Here is an 18,474-nt window from a genome sequence, read left to right as displayed (position 1 = left end):
TGCTCTTCTCTGTGTCACGGAGGCTCTCCGCCCTGCTAAAGCTAACTCTCTCTCCTCTGCTCTCATCCTTCTAGACCTATCTGCTGCCTTTGATACTGTGAACCATCAGATCCTCCTCTCCACCCTCTCCGAGTTGGGCATCTCCGGCGCGGCTCACTCTTGGATTGCGTCCTACCTGACAGGTCGCTCCTACCAGGTGGCGTGGCGAGAATCCGTCTCTGCACCACGTGCCCTCACCACTAGTGTCCCCCAGGGCTCAGTTCTAGGCCCTCTCCTATTCTCGCTATATACCAAGTCACTTGGCTCTGTCATATCCTCACATGGTCTCTCCTATCATTGCTACACAGACGACACACAATTAATCTTCTCCTTTCCCCCTTCTGATAACCAGGTAGCGAATCGCATCTCTGCGTGTCTGGCAGACATATCAGTGTGGATGACGGATCACCACCTCAAGCTGAACCTCGGCAAGACGGAGCTGCTCTTCCTCCCGGGGAAGGACTGCCCGTTCCATGATCTCGCCATCACGGTTGACAACTCCATTGTGTCCTCCTCCCAGAGTGCTAAGAGCCTTGGCGTGACCCTGGACAACACCCTGTCGTTCTCCGCTAACATCAAGGCGGTGACCCGATCCTGTAGGTTCATGCTCTACAACATTCGCAGAGTACGACCCTGCCTTACACAGGAAGCGGCGCAGGTCCTAATCCAGGCACTTGTCATCTCCCGTCTGGATTACTGCAACTCGCTGCTGGCGGGGCTCCCTGCCTGTGCCATTAAACCCCTACAACTCATCCAGAACGCCGCAGCCCGTCTGGTGTTCAACCTTCCCAAGTTCTCTCACATCACCCCGCTCCTCCGCACACTCCACTGGCTTCCAGTTGAAGCTCACATCTGCTACAAGACCATGGTGCTTGCCTACGGAGCTGTGAGGGGAACGGCACCTCCGTACCTTCAGGCTCTTATCAGTCCCTACACCCAAAGAAGGGCACTGCGTTCATCCACCTCTGGCCTGCTCGCCTCCCTACCTCTGCGGAAGCACAGTTCCCGCTCAACCCAGTCAAAACTGTTCGCTGCTCTGGCACCCCAATGGTGGAGCAAGCTCCCTCACGACGCTAGGACAGCGGAGTCAATCACCACCTTCCGGAGACACCTGAAACCCCACCTCTTTAAGGAATACCTGGGATAGGATAAAGTAATCCTTCTAACCCCCCCCCCCAAAAAAAAAAAAAATATAAATGTACTATTGTAAAGTGGTTGTTCCACTGGATATCATAAGGTGAATGCACAAATTTGTAAGTTGCTATGGATAAGAGCGTCTGCTAAATGACGTAAATGTAAATGTAAATGTAGATCTGAGCGAGGGCCCCAGTCCTGAGACAAACCCCTTGGATGGAGCAGACCTACTAACAGGGGCAGCCACTAGTGTCTGTTTGGCTGAGTTCACAGAGGACATGCAGGGATACGCCAAGCTTCTCCTGGCTGGACGGAAGAAGGTCAGGGTAATCTCTCTGTCCCTGTCTCAGTATGTGTGTCTGTCTGTGTGTCTGTCTGTCTGTGTGTCTGTCTGTCGGTCTGTGTCTTTCTCTCTCGCTCTTTCGGTCTAACTCCTCACTGTTCCCCTCTATTTATATCAGAAATATTTAGTAAGATTAATGGTAATGTAGTCTCCTATGTATTCTGAGAGTAATAGATAGTGTATGACACTGATTAAAACCACGAAGACAGCATAGTTGACACATTACTGTCTGACTAATGTTACACCAGGACTATCCTCTTACTCCTCCAACACTGACCCCTGACACTGTGTTCTTCTGCAACCCTTCCACATCTCCTCCATGTTCTTTCACACCTCCTTCACCCCTGCCCTATGCCTCCATCATAACTCCCCACGCCTAATGTCTCCTCCAGAAACTTTAGGCTCACAGATCCCCCTCTGCTAGCTCCCCCACATCTCCCTTACACCTTCCCATGCCTCCCCACGTCTCCCCCACAATTCCTTCACACCACCCCCACACCTTCCCATCGTTCCTTCACGCCTCCCCATGCCTCCCTCCACGGTTCCTCCACGCCTCGTTCACATCTCCTCCACATCATCTTTATGGTTCTTTCACAGGAGGCCCTAGAGTCGGCCATGAAGAGTGGACTGTGGGGACACGTCCTGTTCCTGGCCAGCAGGATGGACAACAGGTTCTACATCCCTGTGGTAAACAGGTGAGTGCATGGAGCAGCATTATCTCTGAGACATTACAACATAGATATAGAATATTTGTCCGCATAGTAAATTGAATTGACTGTTTGATATTTGTTTTCAGTGGAACTTTTTACAGGTCATAAACACCCCCTTATAGGGGTATTAAGTCTTTAATTAATTCCTAGAAGATTGATCTTTCTCCGGACTGTCATAAGTAAAATCTCTATATATTGCCTTTGTCCCAAATGGCACCTTATTCCCTACATAGTGCACTACTTTGACCAGAGCCCTATGGATCCTGGTTGAAAGTGGCACACTATGTAGGGAATAGGTTGCTATTTGGGACATATACACTGTTTCTATCCTGCAGTACTTTGGTCACTCACTGACAGCTGTTGTCTTCTTCCTATAATCTAAGCAAGGGTTTTCCTGTTGTGAACCCTGTGTACTGCCTAGTCAATAATACACAGAGATAGACTATATCATAATATCCTTGTGAACTGCTTGACATCGTAACCCAACTCTTCATACTGCATAATCAGCAGTGCGTCCATGCCTAGAGAGAGAATGTGTTTTTGGGGCCAGTGAGGCCACATGAGTGGGGGACTTGGATGGAGCTGGGAATTCCCAGCCTGGGAGGGAGGGGGAGGAGTGAGGCTGGGAAGAGTATGTATATATATATATAATTTTTTCCCCACATCAATCTACACACAATAACCCATAATGACAAAGCAAAAACAGGCTTTTAGAAATTTTAGCAAATGTATAAAAAAAATTATATGAAAATATCACATTTACATAAGTAGTCAGACCCTTACTCAGTACTTTGTTGAAGCACCTTTGGCAGTGATTACAGCCTCGAGTCTTCTTGGGTATGATGCTAGAAGCTTGCACACCTGTATTTGGGGAGTTTCTCCCATTCTTCTCTGCAAATCCTCTCAAGTTCTGTCAGGTTGGATAGGGAGCGTCGCTGCACAGCTATTTTCAGGTCTCTCCAGAGATGTTTGATCGGGTTCAAGTCCAGGCTCTGGCTGGGCCACTCAAGGACATTCAGAAACTTGTCCCGAAGCTACTCTTGCGTTGTCTTGGCTGTGTGCTTAGGGTTGTTGTCCTGTTGGAAGGCGCACTTTCGCCCCAGTCTGAGATCCTGAGCACCCTGGAGCAGGTTTTCATCAAGGATCTCTCTGTACATTCCTCCGTTCATCTTTCCCTTTGATCCTGAATAGTATACCAGTCCCTGCCTCTGAAAAACATCCCCACAGCATGATGCTGCCACCACCATGCTTCACCATAGTGATGGTGCCAGGTTTCCTCCAGACATGACGCTTAGCATTCAAGCTATAGAGTTCAATCTTGGCTTCATCAGACCAAAGAATCTAGTTTCTCATGGTCTGAGAGTCCATTAATCTTGTTTCTCATGGTCTGAGAGTCCTTTAGTTGTCTTTTGGAAACCTCCAAGCGGGCTGTCATGTGCCTTTTACTGAGGAGTGACTTCCATCTGGCCACTCTACCATAAAGGCCTGATTGGTGGAGTGCTGCAGAGATGGTTGTCCTTCTGGAAGGTTCTCCCATCTCCACAGAGGAATTCTGGAGCTCTGTCAGAGTGACCATATTCAACCCAATTGAGATGGTTTGGGATGAGTTGGACCGCAGAGTAAAGGAAAAGCAGCCAATAAGTGCTCAGCATGTGTGGGAACTCATTCAAGACTGTTGGAAAAACATTCCAGGTGAAGCTGGTTGAGAGAATGCCAAGCGTGTGCAAAGCTGTCATCAAGGCAAAGGGTGGCTACTTTGAAGAATCTCAAATATAAAATATATGTTTATTCATTCATACACACCATATACTTGTGTGACTACAAGTTTACTTCGGTATGATGGTTATTATAGGAATATTTCCTCATAAATGCGTTTCCACCACCATTTCTTTCATAATTAACACTACAGACACAAAAAGATCTCACCATGTCAAAAAACATGTATACGGTATGACTTTACTCACATAGAAACTGTGGATAGAAGCGTGGTTTATAAATCTTATCTGTGTGTTAGTTTTAGTTTGAGTTTCGTCTCCTTTAAAGGGAAGACCTGCATGAAGTAGATGCCATGTCTTTTGTCCACCAGAGGGCAGAAGCCTGCATGACAAGGGCTCTGCCGGCCTCCTTTGGAATCTACTTGTACTGCTGTGCAGCCAAAACGGAGTAGGTGTACATCTCTTCACGCTCTTATATTAGGTGAAACCCCATTTGTCTCAACACTCTTGAAATATCACAAATTGGCCAAGATGGTCCAAACTATACGCAACAATCATCTATTGTTATCCCAGTCTGTGGCATTTGGATTAGCAGCATTATCTGTGAAGCGCTGTGCCCACCCACAAACTCATTCTAACATTAGGCTATTTTTAATCTCCCTGGATTCATTCAGCGTATTGTTGGTTCAGACATGGCAGAGCTGCTGATGAGGAACTCTCAGGGCCAAGGTGGTTCAGGGGGCAGTGAAGGCTCAGAGGCCCCTACCCTAATAGGTAGAGGACACAACACCACACGTACTGAGGAAGATGTTTTGTGTCTACTGGACATGTTATGTTAAGTAAAAAAAAAAAAAGACTGTAAATAATTGCTAATGATGAAAAATGTTACATTTTTATATTACCATCATAGATCTGAGCAAGGGCCCCAGTCCTGAGACAATCCCCTTGGATGGAGCAGACCTACTAACAGGGGCAGCCACTAGTGTCTGTTTGGCTGAGTTCACAGAGGACATGCAGGGATACGCCAAGCTTCTCCTGGCTGGACGGAAGAAGGTCAGGGTAATCTCTCTGTCCCTGTCTGTCTGTCTGTCTGTCTGTCTGTCTGTCTCCTCTCGCTCTCTCGCTCTCTCGGTCTTTCGGTCACTGTTCCCCTCTATTTATATCAGAAATATTTAGTAAGATTAATGGTAATGTAGTCTCCTATGTATTCTGAGAGTAATAGATAGTGTATGACACTGATTAAAACCACGAAGACAGCATAGTTGACACATTACTGTCTGACTAATGTTACACCAGGACTATCCTCTTACTCCTCCAACACTGACCCCTGACACTGTGTTCTTCTGCAACCCTTCCACATCTCCTCCATGTTCTTTCACACCTCCTTCACCCCTGCCCTATGTCTCCATCATAACTCCCCACGCCTCATGTCTCCTCCAGATACTTTAGGCTCACAGATCCCCCTCTGCTAGCTCCCCCACATCTCCCTTACACCTTCACACCTCCCCACGTCTCCCCCACAATTCCTTCACACCTCCCCCACACCTTCCCATCGTTCCTTCACGCCTCCCCATGCCTCCCTCCACGGTTCCTCCACGCCTCATTCACATCTCCTCCACATCATCTTTATGGTTCTTTCACAGGAGGCCCTAGAGTCGGCCATGAAGAGTGGACTGTGGGGACACGCCCTGTTCCTGGCCAGCAAGATGGACAACAGGTTCTACATCACTGTGTTGAACAGGTGAGTGCATGGAGCAGCATTATCTCTGAGACATTACAACATAGATATAGAATATTTGTCCACATAGTAAATTGAATTGACTGTTTGATATTTTGTTTACAGTGGAACTTTTTACAGGTCATAAACACCCCCTTATAGGGGTATTAAGTCTTTAATTAATTCTTAGAAGATTGATCTTTCTCCGGACTGTCATATGTAACATCTCTATATATTGCCTTTGTCCCAAATGGCACCTTATTCCCTACATAGTGCACTACTTTGACCAGAGCCCTATGGATCCTGGTTGAAAGTGGCACACTATGTAGGGAATAGGTTGCTATTTGGGACATATACACTGTTTCTATCCTGCAGTACTTTGGTCACTCACTGACAGCTGTTGTCTTCTTCCTATAATAATCTAAGCGAAGCTTTTCCTGTTGTGAACCCTGTGAACTGCCCAGTCAATAATACACAGAGATAGACTATATCATAATATCCTTGTGAACTGCTTGACATCGTAACCCAACTCTTCATACTGCATAATCAGCAGTGCGTCCATGCCTAGAGAGAGAATGTGTTTTGGGGCCAGTGAGGCCACATGAGTGGGGGCCTTGGATGGAGCTGGGAATTCCCAGCCTGGGAGTGAGCGGTGGATGGAGACGAGGATGAGGGGGGAGGAGTGAGGCTGCGTGTAAGGGATAAGGAGAGGCTGGGGGAGTGAGGAGTGAGGCTGGGAAGAGTATATATATATATACTTTTTTCCCCTCATCAATCTACACACAATAACCCATAATGACAAAGCAAAAACAGGCTTTTAGAAATTTTAGCAAATGTATAAAAATAATTATATGAAAATATCACATTTACAGACGTATTCAGACCCTTACTCAGTACTTTGTTGAAGCACCTTTGGCAGTGATTACAGCCTCGAGTCTTCTTGGGTATGATGCTACAAGTTTGCACACCTGTATTTGGGGAGTTTTTCCCATTCTTCTCTGCAGATCCTCTCAAGTTCTGTCAGGTTGGATAGGGAGCGTCACTGCACAGCTATTTTCAGGTCTCTCCAGAGATGTTTGATCGGGTTCAAGTCCAGGCTCTGGCTGGGCCACTCAAGGACATTCAGAAACTTGTCCCGAAGCTACTCTTGCGTTGTCTTGGCTGTGTGCTTAGGGTTGTTGTCCTGTTGGAAGGGGAACCTTCGCCCCAGTCTGAGGTCCTGAGCACTCTGGAGCAGGTTTTCATCAAGGATCTCTCTGTACATTCCTCTGTACATCTTTCCCTTGATCCTGAATAGTATCCCAGTCCCTGCCTCTGAAAAACATCCCCACAGCATGATGCTGCCACCACCTATGCTTCACCGTAGTGATGGTGCCAGGTTTCCTCCAGACATGACGCTTAGCATTCAAGCCATAGAGTTCAATCTTGGCTTCATCAGACCAAAGAATCTAGTTTCTCATGGTCTGAGAGTCCATTAATCTAGTTTCTCATGGTCTGAGAGTCCTTTAGTTGTCTTTTGGAAACCTCCAAGCGGGCTGTCATGTGCCTTTTACTGAGGAGTGACTTCCATCTGGCCACTCTAGCATAAAGGCCTGATTGGTGGAGTGCTGCAGAGATGGTTGTCCTTCTGGAAGGTTCTCCCATCTCCACAGAGGAATTCTGGAGCTCTGTCAGAGTGACCATATTCAACCCAATTGAGATGGTTTGGGATGAGTTGGACTGCAGAGTGATGGAAAAGCAGCCAATAAGTGCTCAGCATATGTGGGAACTCTTTGAAGACTGTTGGAAAAACATTCCAGGTGAAGCTGGTTGAGAGAATGCCAAGCGTGTGCAAAGCTGTCATCAAGGCAAAGGGTGGCTACTTTGAAGAATCTCAAATATAAAATATATGTTTATTTGTTTAACACTTGTTTGGTTAATACGTGATTCCATATGTGTTATTTCATAGTTATGATGTCTTTACTATTATTCTAGCATGTAGAAAATTGTAAAGATAAAGAAAAACCCTTGAATGAGTAGACTGGTACTGTATATCAAAACAGCAATACAGTACTTTATCGTTGAATCGTATTGAAAATAAATTCAGCAACTGCTAATAGTGAATTTTTTATTATTTAGGGGGTCCCTGAAAGTGTCATGCAACGTATTGTCATGGGGAAAATCCATTTGAATTCAATCACTTTTTGACAGCACCCCTTTTGATTTGAACCAAACCTTTCACACATATTTGCCCATTATAGGCATGCTCAGAAAGTGGCTTTTTGGACCTGAATGCAAAACATTCAAGAGATAAAGGTTCTCTTTACCTACAGTACCAGTCAAAAGTTTGGACACACCTTCTCATTCAAGGAGTATTCTTTATTTTAACTATTTTCATAATTGTAGAATACTAGTGAAGACATCAAAACTATGAAATAACACACAAAGAATCATGAGGAACCAAAAAATTGTGAAGCAAATTAAAATATATTTTATATTTCAGATTCTTCAAAGTAGCCACCCTTTGCCTTCATGACAGCTTTAAACACTCTGGCTATCATGTTTACAAATAATGTGGGATAATATGTTACAGAATGTGTATTCCTCCCATACAGTCTCTCATTCAAGGAATTTGCCCAGAATTCTGCCATTCGGTGCACTGAGTTATTCGAGTACTGCCAACGACTTGGAGATAAATTCTTCACTATCCCCTCCTTCCAGGTAGTTGATATTCATTTTGGTATTTTTGTGAGTGTTTAAGCAAATATAATTTATCCAGTAATGTGTCAGATGTATAACATCTCAATAGGCATTAATAGGATGTTATTCCATTTGTATTATGCAATTAAGCTTGTATGCAAATATTGTGGGCGGCAAGATATCTCTGGCTCATTAACATATTTTGCAATATGCAACCCGTTAGTGAGAGTGCTGTACCAATTTAACTGAAATGTTTATTTTATTTGTTTTATTTTATTTCACCTTTATTTAACCAGGTAGGCAAGTTGAGAACAAGTTCTCATTTACAATTGCGACCTGGCCAAGATAAAGCAAAGCAGTTCGACACATACAACAACACAGAGTTACACATGGAGTAAAACAAACATACAGTCAATAATACAATAGAAAAATATGTCTATATACAATGTGAGCAAATGAGGTGAGATAAGGGAGGTAAAGGCAAAAAAAGGCCATGGTGGCAAAGAAAATACAATATAGCAAGTAAAACACTGGAATGGTAGATTTATAGTAGAAGAAAGTGCAAAGTACAAATAGAAATAATGGGGTGCAAAGGAGCAAAATAAATTAAATAAATAAATACAGTAGGGGAAGAGGTAGTTGTTTGGGCTAAATTATAGATGGGCTATGTACAGGTGCAGGTATCTGTGAGCTGCTCTGACAGCTGGTGCTTAAAGCTAGTGAGGGAGATAAGTGTTTCCAGTTTCAGAGATTTTTGTAGTTAGTTCCAGTCATTGGCAGCAGAGAACTGTAAGGAGAGGCGGCCAAAGGAGGAATTGGCTTTGGGGGTGACCAGAGAGATATACCTGCTGGAGCGCGTGCTACAGGTGGGTGCTGCTATGGTGACCAGTGAGCGGAGATAAGGGGGGACTTTACCTAGCAGGGTCTTGTAGATGACTTGGAGCCAGTGGGTTTGGCGACGATTATGAAGTGAAGGCCAGCCAACGAGAGCGTACAGCTCGCAGTGGTGGGTAGTATATGGGGCTTTGGTGACAAAACAGATGGCACTGTGATAGACTCCATCCACTTTGTTGAGTAGGGTATTGGAGGCTATTTTGTAAATGACATCACCGAAGTCGAGGATCGGTAGGATGGTCAGTTTTACGAGGGTATGTTTAGCAGCATGAGTGAAGGATGCTTTGTTGCGAAATAGGAAGCCAATTCTAGATTTAACTTTGGATTGGAGATGTATGATGTGAGTCTGGAAGGAGAGTTTACAGTCTAACCAGACACCTAGGTATTTGTAGTTGTCCACATATTCTAAGTCAGAACCGTCCAGAGTAGTGATGCTGGACAGGCGGGCAGGTGCAGGCAGCGATCGGTTGAAGAGCATGCATTTAGTTTTACTTGTATTTAGGAGCAGTTGGAGGCCACAGGAGAGTTGTATGGCATTGAAGCTCGTCTGGAGGGTAGTTAACACAGTGTCCATGTCACGGTTGTTGTCGGTGAAGGAGGACCAATACGCAGCAGGTATGTGTATGCTCATCTTGATTTTTATTAACTACAAAAATGAACATACAAAATAACAAAACAAAACGAACGAACAACTACAAACAGTCTGGTAAAGCATACGGCTTACACACAGAACAATCACCCACAAATAACACATACAAACACACCCTAATATATGGGACTCTCAATCAAAGGCAGATAGACAACACCTGCCTTCAACTGAGAGTCCCAACCCCAATCAACCAAACATAGAAACACACACACTAGACTAACCATAGAATTAACTAAACATAAACCAAAACCCGGAAATACTAAATCAAACACCCTTTACACAAACACACCACCCCGAACCACATAAAACAAATACCCCCTGCCACGCCCTGACCAAACTACAAAACAATTAACCTTATATACTGGCCAGGACGTGACAGTACCCCCCCCTTAAAGGTGCTACCCCAGAAGCACCTTAACAAAAAATAACCCCAAGCAACACCAACAAAAAGTCCCCTTTTCTAAAGGGAGGGAAGGGAGGGTGGCTGCCGTCAACGACGGCACTGTGCGACACCCCCCCTCCCCAACCCACCTATTTCTGGAGGTGGCTCTGGTTCCGGCCGTTCCAGGCTGTCGGGCCACTCTGGCATCGCCGAGGGGCAGTTGGGCCAGTCTGGCATCGCCGGGGGACAGTCTGGGCAGTCTGGCAGTTCGGGACAGTCTGGGCAGTCTGGCAGTTCGGGACAGTCTGGGCAGTCTGGCAGTTCGGGACAGTCTGGGCAGTCTGGCAATTCGGGACAGTCTGGCTCGGGCCACTCCGGCAGTTCAGGGCAGTCTGGCCACTCCGCAGTTCAGGGCAGTCTGGCCACTCCGGCAGTTCAGGGCAGTCTGGCCACTCCGGCAGTTCAGGGCAGTCTGGCCACTCCGGCAGTTCAGGGCAGTCTGGCCACTCCGGCAGTTCAGGGCAGTCTGGCCACTCCGGCAGTTCAGCGCAGTCTGGCCACTCCGGCAGTTCAGCGCAGTCTGGCCACTCCGGCAGTTCAGCGCAGTCTGGCCACTCCGGCAGTTCAGCGCAGTCTGACCTCTCTGGCGACTGTTGACTGGCGGGCAGCTCTGGCGACTGTTGACTGGCGGGCAGCTCTGATGATGACTGTTGACTGGCGGGCAGCTCTGATGATGACTGTTGACTGGCGGGCAGCTCTGATGATGACTGTTGACTGGCGGGCAGCTCTGATGATGACTGTTGACTGGCGGGCAGCTCTGATGATGACTGTTGACTGGCGGGCAGCTCTGATGATGACTGTTGACTGGCGGGCAGCTCTGATGATGACTGTTGACTGGCGGGCTGACGCACTATAATCCTGGTGCGTGGTGCTGGTACCGGGTATACCAGCTTATGAACACGCACCTCCAGGCTAGTGCGGGGAGCGGGAACAGGACGAGTCGGACTGGGTTGACACACTTCCGGGTCCGCACGAGAGACAGGAGCTGGAAACCCAGGGCTATGGAGGCGCACAGTCGGTCTAGATCTTACCTCCTGCACAACCCGCCTTGCCTGGATGGAACTAGTAACCCTGCACGAGCGGGGTGCTCCTACTGGGCAGACTGGGCTGTGCAGGGGCCTGATGGTAGCCGTGCGTAGAGCGGGAGTTGGGTAGCCTGGTCCTCGGAGGCGTACCGGCGACCAGATGCGCTGCGCAGGCATCCTCCTACCAGGCTGGATGCCCGCTCTAGCACGGCACCTGCGAGGGGCTGGAATAACGCGCACCGGACTGTGCGTGCGTATGGGTGAGATAGTGCGCTCCTCAGCGAAACATAGCGCTCTCCACCCCATACGCTCCTCCATATAACCACGGGTAGCTGGCTTCCGGCTCTTCTAACGCCTAGCCAAACTACCCGTGTGCCCCCCCCAAAATTTTTTCTTGGGGGTGCCTCTCGTGCATCTCCTTCAGCGCGTCCACTCTGGCCTCGTACCACCGCCTCTCTGCCTTGGCTGCCTCAATTTCCCACTGCGGGCGGCGATAATCCCCAGCCGGATGCCAGGGTCCGGCCCCGTCCAGAACTTACTCCCAAGTCCACTTCTCCCGCCAGTCCAACTCGAACTCCGTCTGCTCCTTCCTCTGCTGCTTGGTCCTTTGGTGGTGGGTGATTCTGTCACGGTTGTTGTCGGTGAAGGAGGACCAATACGCAGCAGGTACGTGTATGCTCATCTTGATTTTTATTAACTACAAAAATGAACATACAAAATAACAAAACGAAACGAACGAACAACTACAAACAGTCTGGTAAAGCATACGGCTTACACACAGAACAATCATCCACAAATAACACATACAAACACACCCTAATATATGGGACTCTCAATCAAAGGCAGATAGACAACACCTGCCTTCAACTGAGAGTCCCAACCCCAATCAACCAAACATAGAAACACACACACTAGACTAACCATAGAATTAACTAAACATAAACCAAAACCCGGAAATACTAAATCAAACACCCTTTACACAAACACACCACCCCGAACCACATAAAACAAATACCCCCTGCCACGCCCTGACCAAACTACAAAACAATTAACCTTATATACTGGCCAGGACGTGACAGTCCAAAGAAGGGCCAGAAGTATACAGAATGGTGTCGTCTGCGTAGAGGTGGATCAGAGAATCACCAGCAGCGAGAGCAACATCATTGATGTATACAGAGAAAAGAGTCGGCCCGAGAATTGAACCCTGTGGCACCCCCATAGAGACTGCCAGAGGTCCGGACAACAGGCCCTCGGATTTGACACACTGAACTCTATCAGAGAAGTACTTGGTGAACCAGGCGATGCAATCGTTTGAGAAACCAAGGCTATTGAGTCTGAGGATGAAGATGTGGTGAGGATGTGAGGATTGACAGAGTCGAAAGCTTTGGCCAGGTCAATGAATACGGCAGCACGAAAGAGAGGTTGAACAGGCTAGTAATAGGGGTTGCAATAATTTCGGCAGATAATTTAAGAAAGAAAGGGTCCAGATTGTCTAGCCCGGCTGATTTGTAGGGGTCCAGATTTTGCAGCTCTTTCAGAACATCAGCTATCTGGATTTGGGTGAAGGAGAAATGGGGAAGGCTTGGGCGAGTTGCTGGGGGGGTGCAGTGCTGTTGACTGCAGTAGGGGTAGCCAGGCGGAAATCATGGCCAGCCGTAGAAAAATGCTTATTGAAATTCTCAATTATAGTGGGTTTATGGGTGGTGACAGAGTTTCCTATCCTCAGTGCAGTGGGTAGTTGGGAGGAGGTGGTCTTATTCTCCATGGACTTTACAATGTCCCAGAACTTTTTTGAATTTGTGTTGCAGGAAGCAGATTTCTGCTTGAAAAAGCTAGCCTTGGCTTTTCTAACTGCCTGTGTATATTGGTTTCTAACTTCCCTGAAAAGTTGCATATCACGGGGGCTGTTCGATGCTAATGCAGAACGCCACAGGATGTTTTTGTGTTGGATAAAGGCAGTCAGGTCTGGGGAGAACCAAGGGCTATATCTGTTCCTGGTTCTACATTTTTGGAATGGGGCATGCTTATTTAAGATGGTGAGGAAAGCATTTTTTAAAAATAACCAGGCATCCTCTACTGAAGGGATGAGGTCGATATCCGGGCCAGGTCGATTAGAAAGGCCTGCTCGCTGAAGTGTTTTAGGGAGCGTTTGACAGTGATGAGTAGAGGTTGTTTGACCGCGGACCCATTACGGACGCAGGCAATGAGGCAATGAGGCAATGAGGCTGAGATCTTGGTTGAAAACAGCAGAGGTGTATTTAGAGGGCAAGTTGGTTAGGATGATATCTATGAGGGTGCCAGTGTTTACGGCTTTGGGGTGGTACCTAGTGGGTTCATTAATAATTTGTGTGAGATTGAGGGCATCAAGCTTGGATTATAGGATGGCTGGGGTGTTAAGCATGTCCCAGTTTAGGTCACCTAGTAGCACGAGCTCAGAAGATAGATGGGGGGCAATCAGTTCACATATGGTGTCCAGAGCACAGCTGGGGGCCGAGGGTGGTCTATAGCAGGCGGCAACGGTAAGAGACTTGTTTTTAGAGAGATGGATTTTTAAAAGTAGAATTGTTTGGGAACAGACCTGGATAGTAGGACAGAACTCTGCAGGCTATCTCTACAATAGATTGCAACACCGCCCCCTTTGGCCATTCTATCTTGTCTGAAAACGTTGTAGTTAGGGATGAAGATTTCAGAGTTTTTGGTGGACTTCCTAAGCCAGGATTCAGACACGGCTAGGACATCCGGGTTGGCAGAGTGTGCTAAAGCAGTGAATAAAACAAACTTAGGGAGGAGGCTCCTAATGTTAACATGCATGAAACCAAGGCTATTACGGTTACAGAAGTCATCAAAAGAGAGCACCTGGGGAGTAGGAGTGGAGCTAGGCACTGCAGGGCCTGGATTCACCTCAACATCACCAGATGAACAGAGAAGGATGAGGATAAGGGTACGGCTAAAAGCTATAAGAATTGGTCGTCTGTGATGTCCGGAATGGAGAGAAAAAGAATCAGGTTTCTGGGGCGATAAAATAGCTTCAAGGTATAATGTACAGATAAAGGTATGGTAGGATGTGAATACATTGGAGGTAAACCTAGGCATTTAGTGATGATGAGAGAGATATTGTCTCTAGAAACATCGTTGAAACCAGAAGATGTCATAGCATGTGTGGGTGGAGGAACTGAGAGGTTGGATAAGGTATAATGAGCAGGGCTAGAAACTCTACAGTGAAATTAGCCAATAAACACTAACCAGAACAGCAATGGACAAGGCATATTGACATTAAGGAGAGGCATGCTTAGCCGAGTGATCAAAGGGTCCAGTGAGAATTAGATAGCTAGCCGAGCCATAGGTAGCAAGCTGGTAGAAGATGGAGGGAGGTCTGTTTTTAGCCACCTCGTGCATTTCCGTCAGTAGATTAGTGGGGTTCCGTGTGGTAGGGGGGACCGGTCCAATTGGCAAAATAGTTATAGTTATAGTGGCCAAAGAAAGTTGTCCGATAGACCTATTCAGACAGCAGCCGATAAGATAGCTAACGAATTAGCGGGCCGCAGATGGGCGTTCAGGTTACGTCGCGACGGAGGGGCCAGTTGGATAACTCCCTCGGGCAGATAACGTCGGCAGTCCAGTCGTGAAGGCCCGATGGGGCTCCGCATCGGCAGTAAAAACGGGTCCGGATAGGTGATTGTAGCCCAGGAGTGGCTGAAGGAACTCTTCAGCTGGCTAGCTCCGGAATAATTTATGTTAGCTCCAGGACCGACGTTTGCCAAAAGTCACTCAGGTAGCAGCTAGCTTGCTGCAAGATCCAGGTGTAAATGTCCAGAGCCTGCGGTAGAAATCCAGGGATATGGAGAGAGAATAGGTCTGGTATGCTCTGGTCTGAGTCGCGCTGTACAAAAACTGGCGATAGCTTTTCGAGCTAATGGATAGCTGAGGACCGCTAACCGTGGCTAGCTGAACTCCAACGTTAGCCCGTGAAATGGCTAGCCTCTGGCTAGCTTCTGTTGTGGATTTCAGATTTGAGGTAAATAATAAAAAAAAAATTATTGGTGAGGCGGGTTGCAGGAGAGTGTTTTGAGGTAGAGTTTTTAGAAAAAAATATGTAAAAAGATATGCGAAGAAAGTATGTAAATATATATATACAGGGGACACGACAGGAGGAGAACAAAGACATGTGGTAGTAGTTCTTTATTAATTTCATGAGTATAGGGGACAGAGCAGAGTTCTATTATATCTTAAACCTTTAATGGGTGTGTGTTTAGCCTTGTCCTTTTGATCGGTGTTGATCGGTTTTGCTCTGTAGTCACTGCCAGTTTAGAAGCCTTTGTTTCGGCCTCTAGACATGCAAGTGGTATAATTACATGGTATATTGGTATATTAAGTGTTATATTACATATTCACTTGCAATACAATTTAACAATAAAGTACTGGTTTGCTGTATATTTACTGCAGTATTCTGTAATATATGGTCCATTGTGGAAAAATGTTGCGGTAGGGGAAAGAATCGCTGGCTCATTAACATATTTGGATGCGTGACTTGTAAGTGGCCATATTTGTTGCACCCTTTAGTGAGAATGCTCTACCAAATGAACTGATAAGTAGTAGTGCCTGAACAATTTTATGTGTTTAGGGGATAGATCAGAGTTCAGTTATGTCTTAAACCTTTACTGGTTGATTGCTATTGATTGCTTTTGTTTTGTTGGGTGACCATTTGTTTGCCTCATTTGAAGTGATTGCTTATTGCTTGAGTTGTTTATTATTTTGAATTTTTAAATAAATGATGGATTGAATTTAAACAATTTAGAAAATTTTAAGCTGTAATGAACTTTGGATTAGCCAAATAAATTGACCTTTACTGGTTAAGTGTTTTGCCAAGTCCTTTTGGTCTGATTTGCCCTGTAATCACAGCCAGTTTTTAAGCATTTTTTTATGCCTCTAGAAATGAAAGTGATATAAAACCCCAAATATACTGTATGCTGTAATTATCACGACACAAGGCAAGACCCAGATGCAGACACAGAAGGCAGATGGTTGGAGTCTTACAATATTTAATAATCCAATAGGGTAAGGCAAGAGAATGGTTGTGGACAGGCAAAAGGATCAAAACCAGTCCAGAGTTCAAAAGGTACCGAAGGACAGGCAGAATCAAGGTCAGGGCAGGCAGGATGATCAGGCAGGCAGGATAGAAGTCCAGTCAGGCAGGGGTCAAAACTGGGAAGACTATCAAAAAGAGAATAGCAAAAGGAGAATGGGGAAAAACACGCTGATTGACTTGACAAACATACAAGACGAACTGGCACTGAGAGACAGGAAACACAGGGATAAATACACTGGGGAGAATAAGCGACACCTGGAGGGGATGGAGACAATCACAGGAACAGGTGAAACAGATCAGGGCGTGACAGTAATATACAATAGCCAGCAGCCAACCTGTTTGTACAAATCCCATTTAATTACAGTAAAATACCAATATTACATACAGTAGCATTTACTTTCTTACAGTATAGTAGGAAAATGTTAGTGTATTGTTGCTCTGATATTACAGCAACTTATAGGAGACTGGTCACAAGTTACTGTGCACATTACAATAATAAACAAAATACCTTGAATATCTTTAACTAGAACAACATTCTCAGTAATGGTTACAAAATGTTTTATTTAGTTTAATGCACTGACTGGACAAGAGCATCTGCTAAATGACCAAAATGTAAATGTAAAAATTAACACTTGCAAAGCACACTGCTGGGTATTATTCTAATGAGCTCCGCCCTCAAACTATTTGCGTTTTGATCAAATTTGGCCTTGTTTGGAGGCAGAGCTCATTAGAATACTACCCAGCAATGTGCTTTGGAAGTGTTCATTTTTACATTTACATTTTGATCATTTAGCAGACGCTCTTATCCAGAGGGACTTACAGTCAATTAATTAAACAAAGGTAGATAAACATGAACATATCACAGTCATAGCAAGTAAAAAGATTATGTTACCGTTAACGAGAATGTTGTTGCAGTTAAGTGAGCTGCTTGCAAGTTTATAAAAATACAAAATACATGTATTGTAATTAAACTGTTACAAAATGAATGGATTGTAGGTCAGGCTAGTGAACTACAAATGACATTATAGGTATTGATACTATTGAAGTACCTATATCAAGTACATGTAACCAAAATACTGCTGATCATTGGTAATAACTGCCTGCACTGTAAATGTTAACTAACCACTGTGCTTACAGTAATGCACTGTAAATTCTATAAATACAGCATGTTTCTGTAGTCTGGTGTTCCAGTAATATGCTGTAAATTTGTGTTTCGGTAAAGGTTCTGTAAATCTACAGTAATTTACTGCCTTTTGTGCTGCCATTAATTTACTATAAATGTACAGTAACCTACTGGCTACTGTGCTGCCAGTATTTTACTGTAAAAATTACAAGAAATGTTTTACAGTGCAGGAGACAGTGAAAACATATTTTGGTTGTGTTGTTACCAGGTGTATAACTTCTGCAAGTTATGTTATAGTGTTGTTCCAACCTGTTTTCTCTTTACCAGGTGTATAAGTTCCTGTATGTGGGCCGTTTTCTGGATATTGGGCTGGCGTCCCAGGCCTATCACTATTGTGAGGTGATATGGATGTCTTTACTCAGACTGCAGGAGCTCTGCATGGTGCTGCTGGGAGAGCTTATCAAGGCATAGCACTTCACCATGGACCTCTGACATATAAACATCTGATACGGTGACCTACAGTATACATTCATACACGCCTAATCTATGCACATCCAAACATACTCTAAACACAGTCTTCAGGGAGAGGTTATGAAGGTAGCGTACTCTGACATTTACTGTACATTTCTTAAACACATTTTATGCCAAAGTGCATTCCTAGTATCCAATCACTTTAGTGCCTGTATTCATAAACCATCTCAGAGTAAATCACCTTTTAGATCATATGATAGGGGATGGCAAGAGGCGGCCGCGGGGCAAGCCAAGAATTTATTTTGGCCCCGTAAATCCCCCTTATCAAATATGAATATAAAACAATGCAAAATGTCCCAAAAGTTATGTCCCAAAAAGGAAGTTAACCCACCTGAATTATGCAAAAGTTACATTTGAACTCAAATTCATAAGGAGAGAGAGTGCAGG

General features: G+C 45.4%; 1 non-coding gene across 1 annotated transcript in view; it reads left to right on the top strand.

Annotated features, from left to right (window-relative positions):
- Positions 1–1,291: 1,291 nt before the first annotated feature.
- Positions 1,292–18,474, top strand: part of LOC106584175 (uncharacterized) — a 49,821-nt gene continuing 32,638 nt past the window's right edge. The window contains exons 1-6 of the transcript XR_006761545.1: positions 1,292–1,493; positions 2,114–2,211; positions 4,852–4,994; positions 5,585–5,682; positions 8,253–8,358; positions 17,884–18,067. This is a non-coding gene — a transcript (uncharacterized protein). The remainder of the gene's footprint in view (positions 1,494–2,113; positions 2,212–4,851; positions 4,995–5,584; positions 5,683–8,252; positions 8,359–17,883; positions 18,068–18,474) is intronic.

The sequence above is a fragment of the Salmo salar genome, chromosome ssa23 (assembly GCF_905237065.1).
Source record: "Salmo salar chromosome ssa23, Ssal_v3.1, whole genome shotgun sequence".
NCBI lineage: Eukaryota > Metazoa > Chordata > Actinopteri > Salmoniformes > Salmonidae > Salmo > Salmo salar.
The sequence above is the reverse complement of the archived record's forward strand: the minus strand, read 5'-3'. Positions and strand labels throughout refer to the sequence as shown.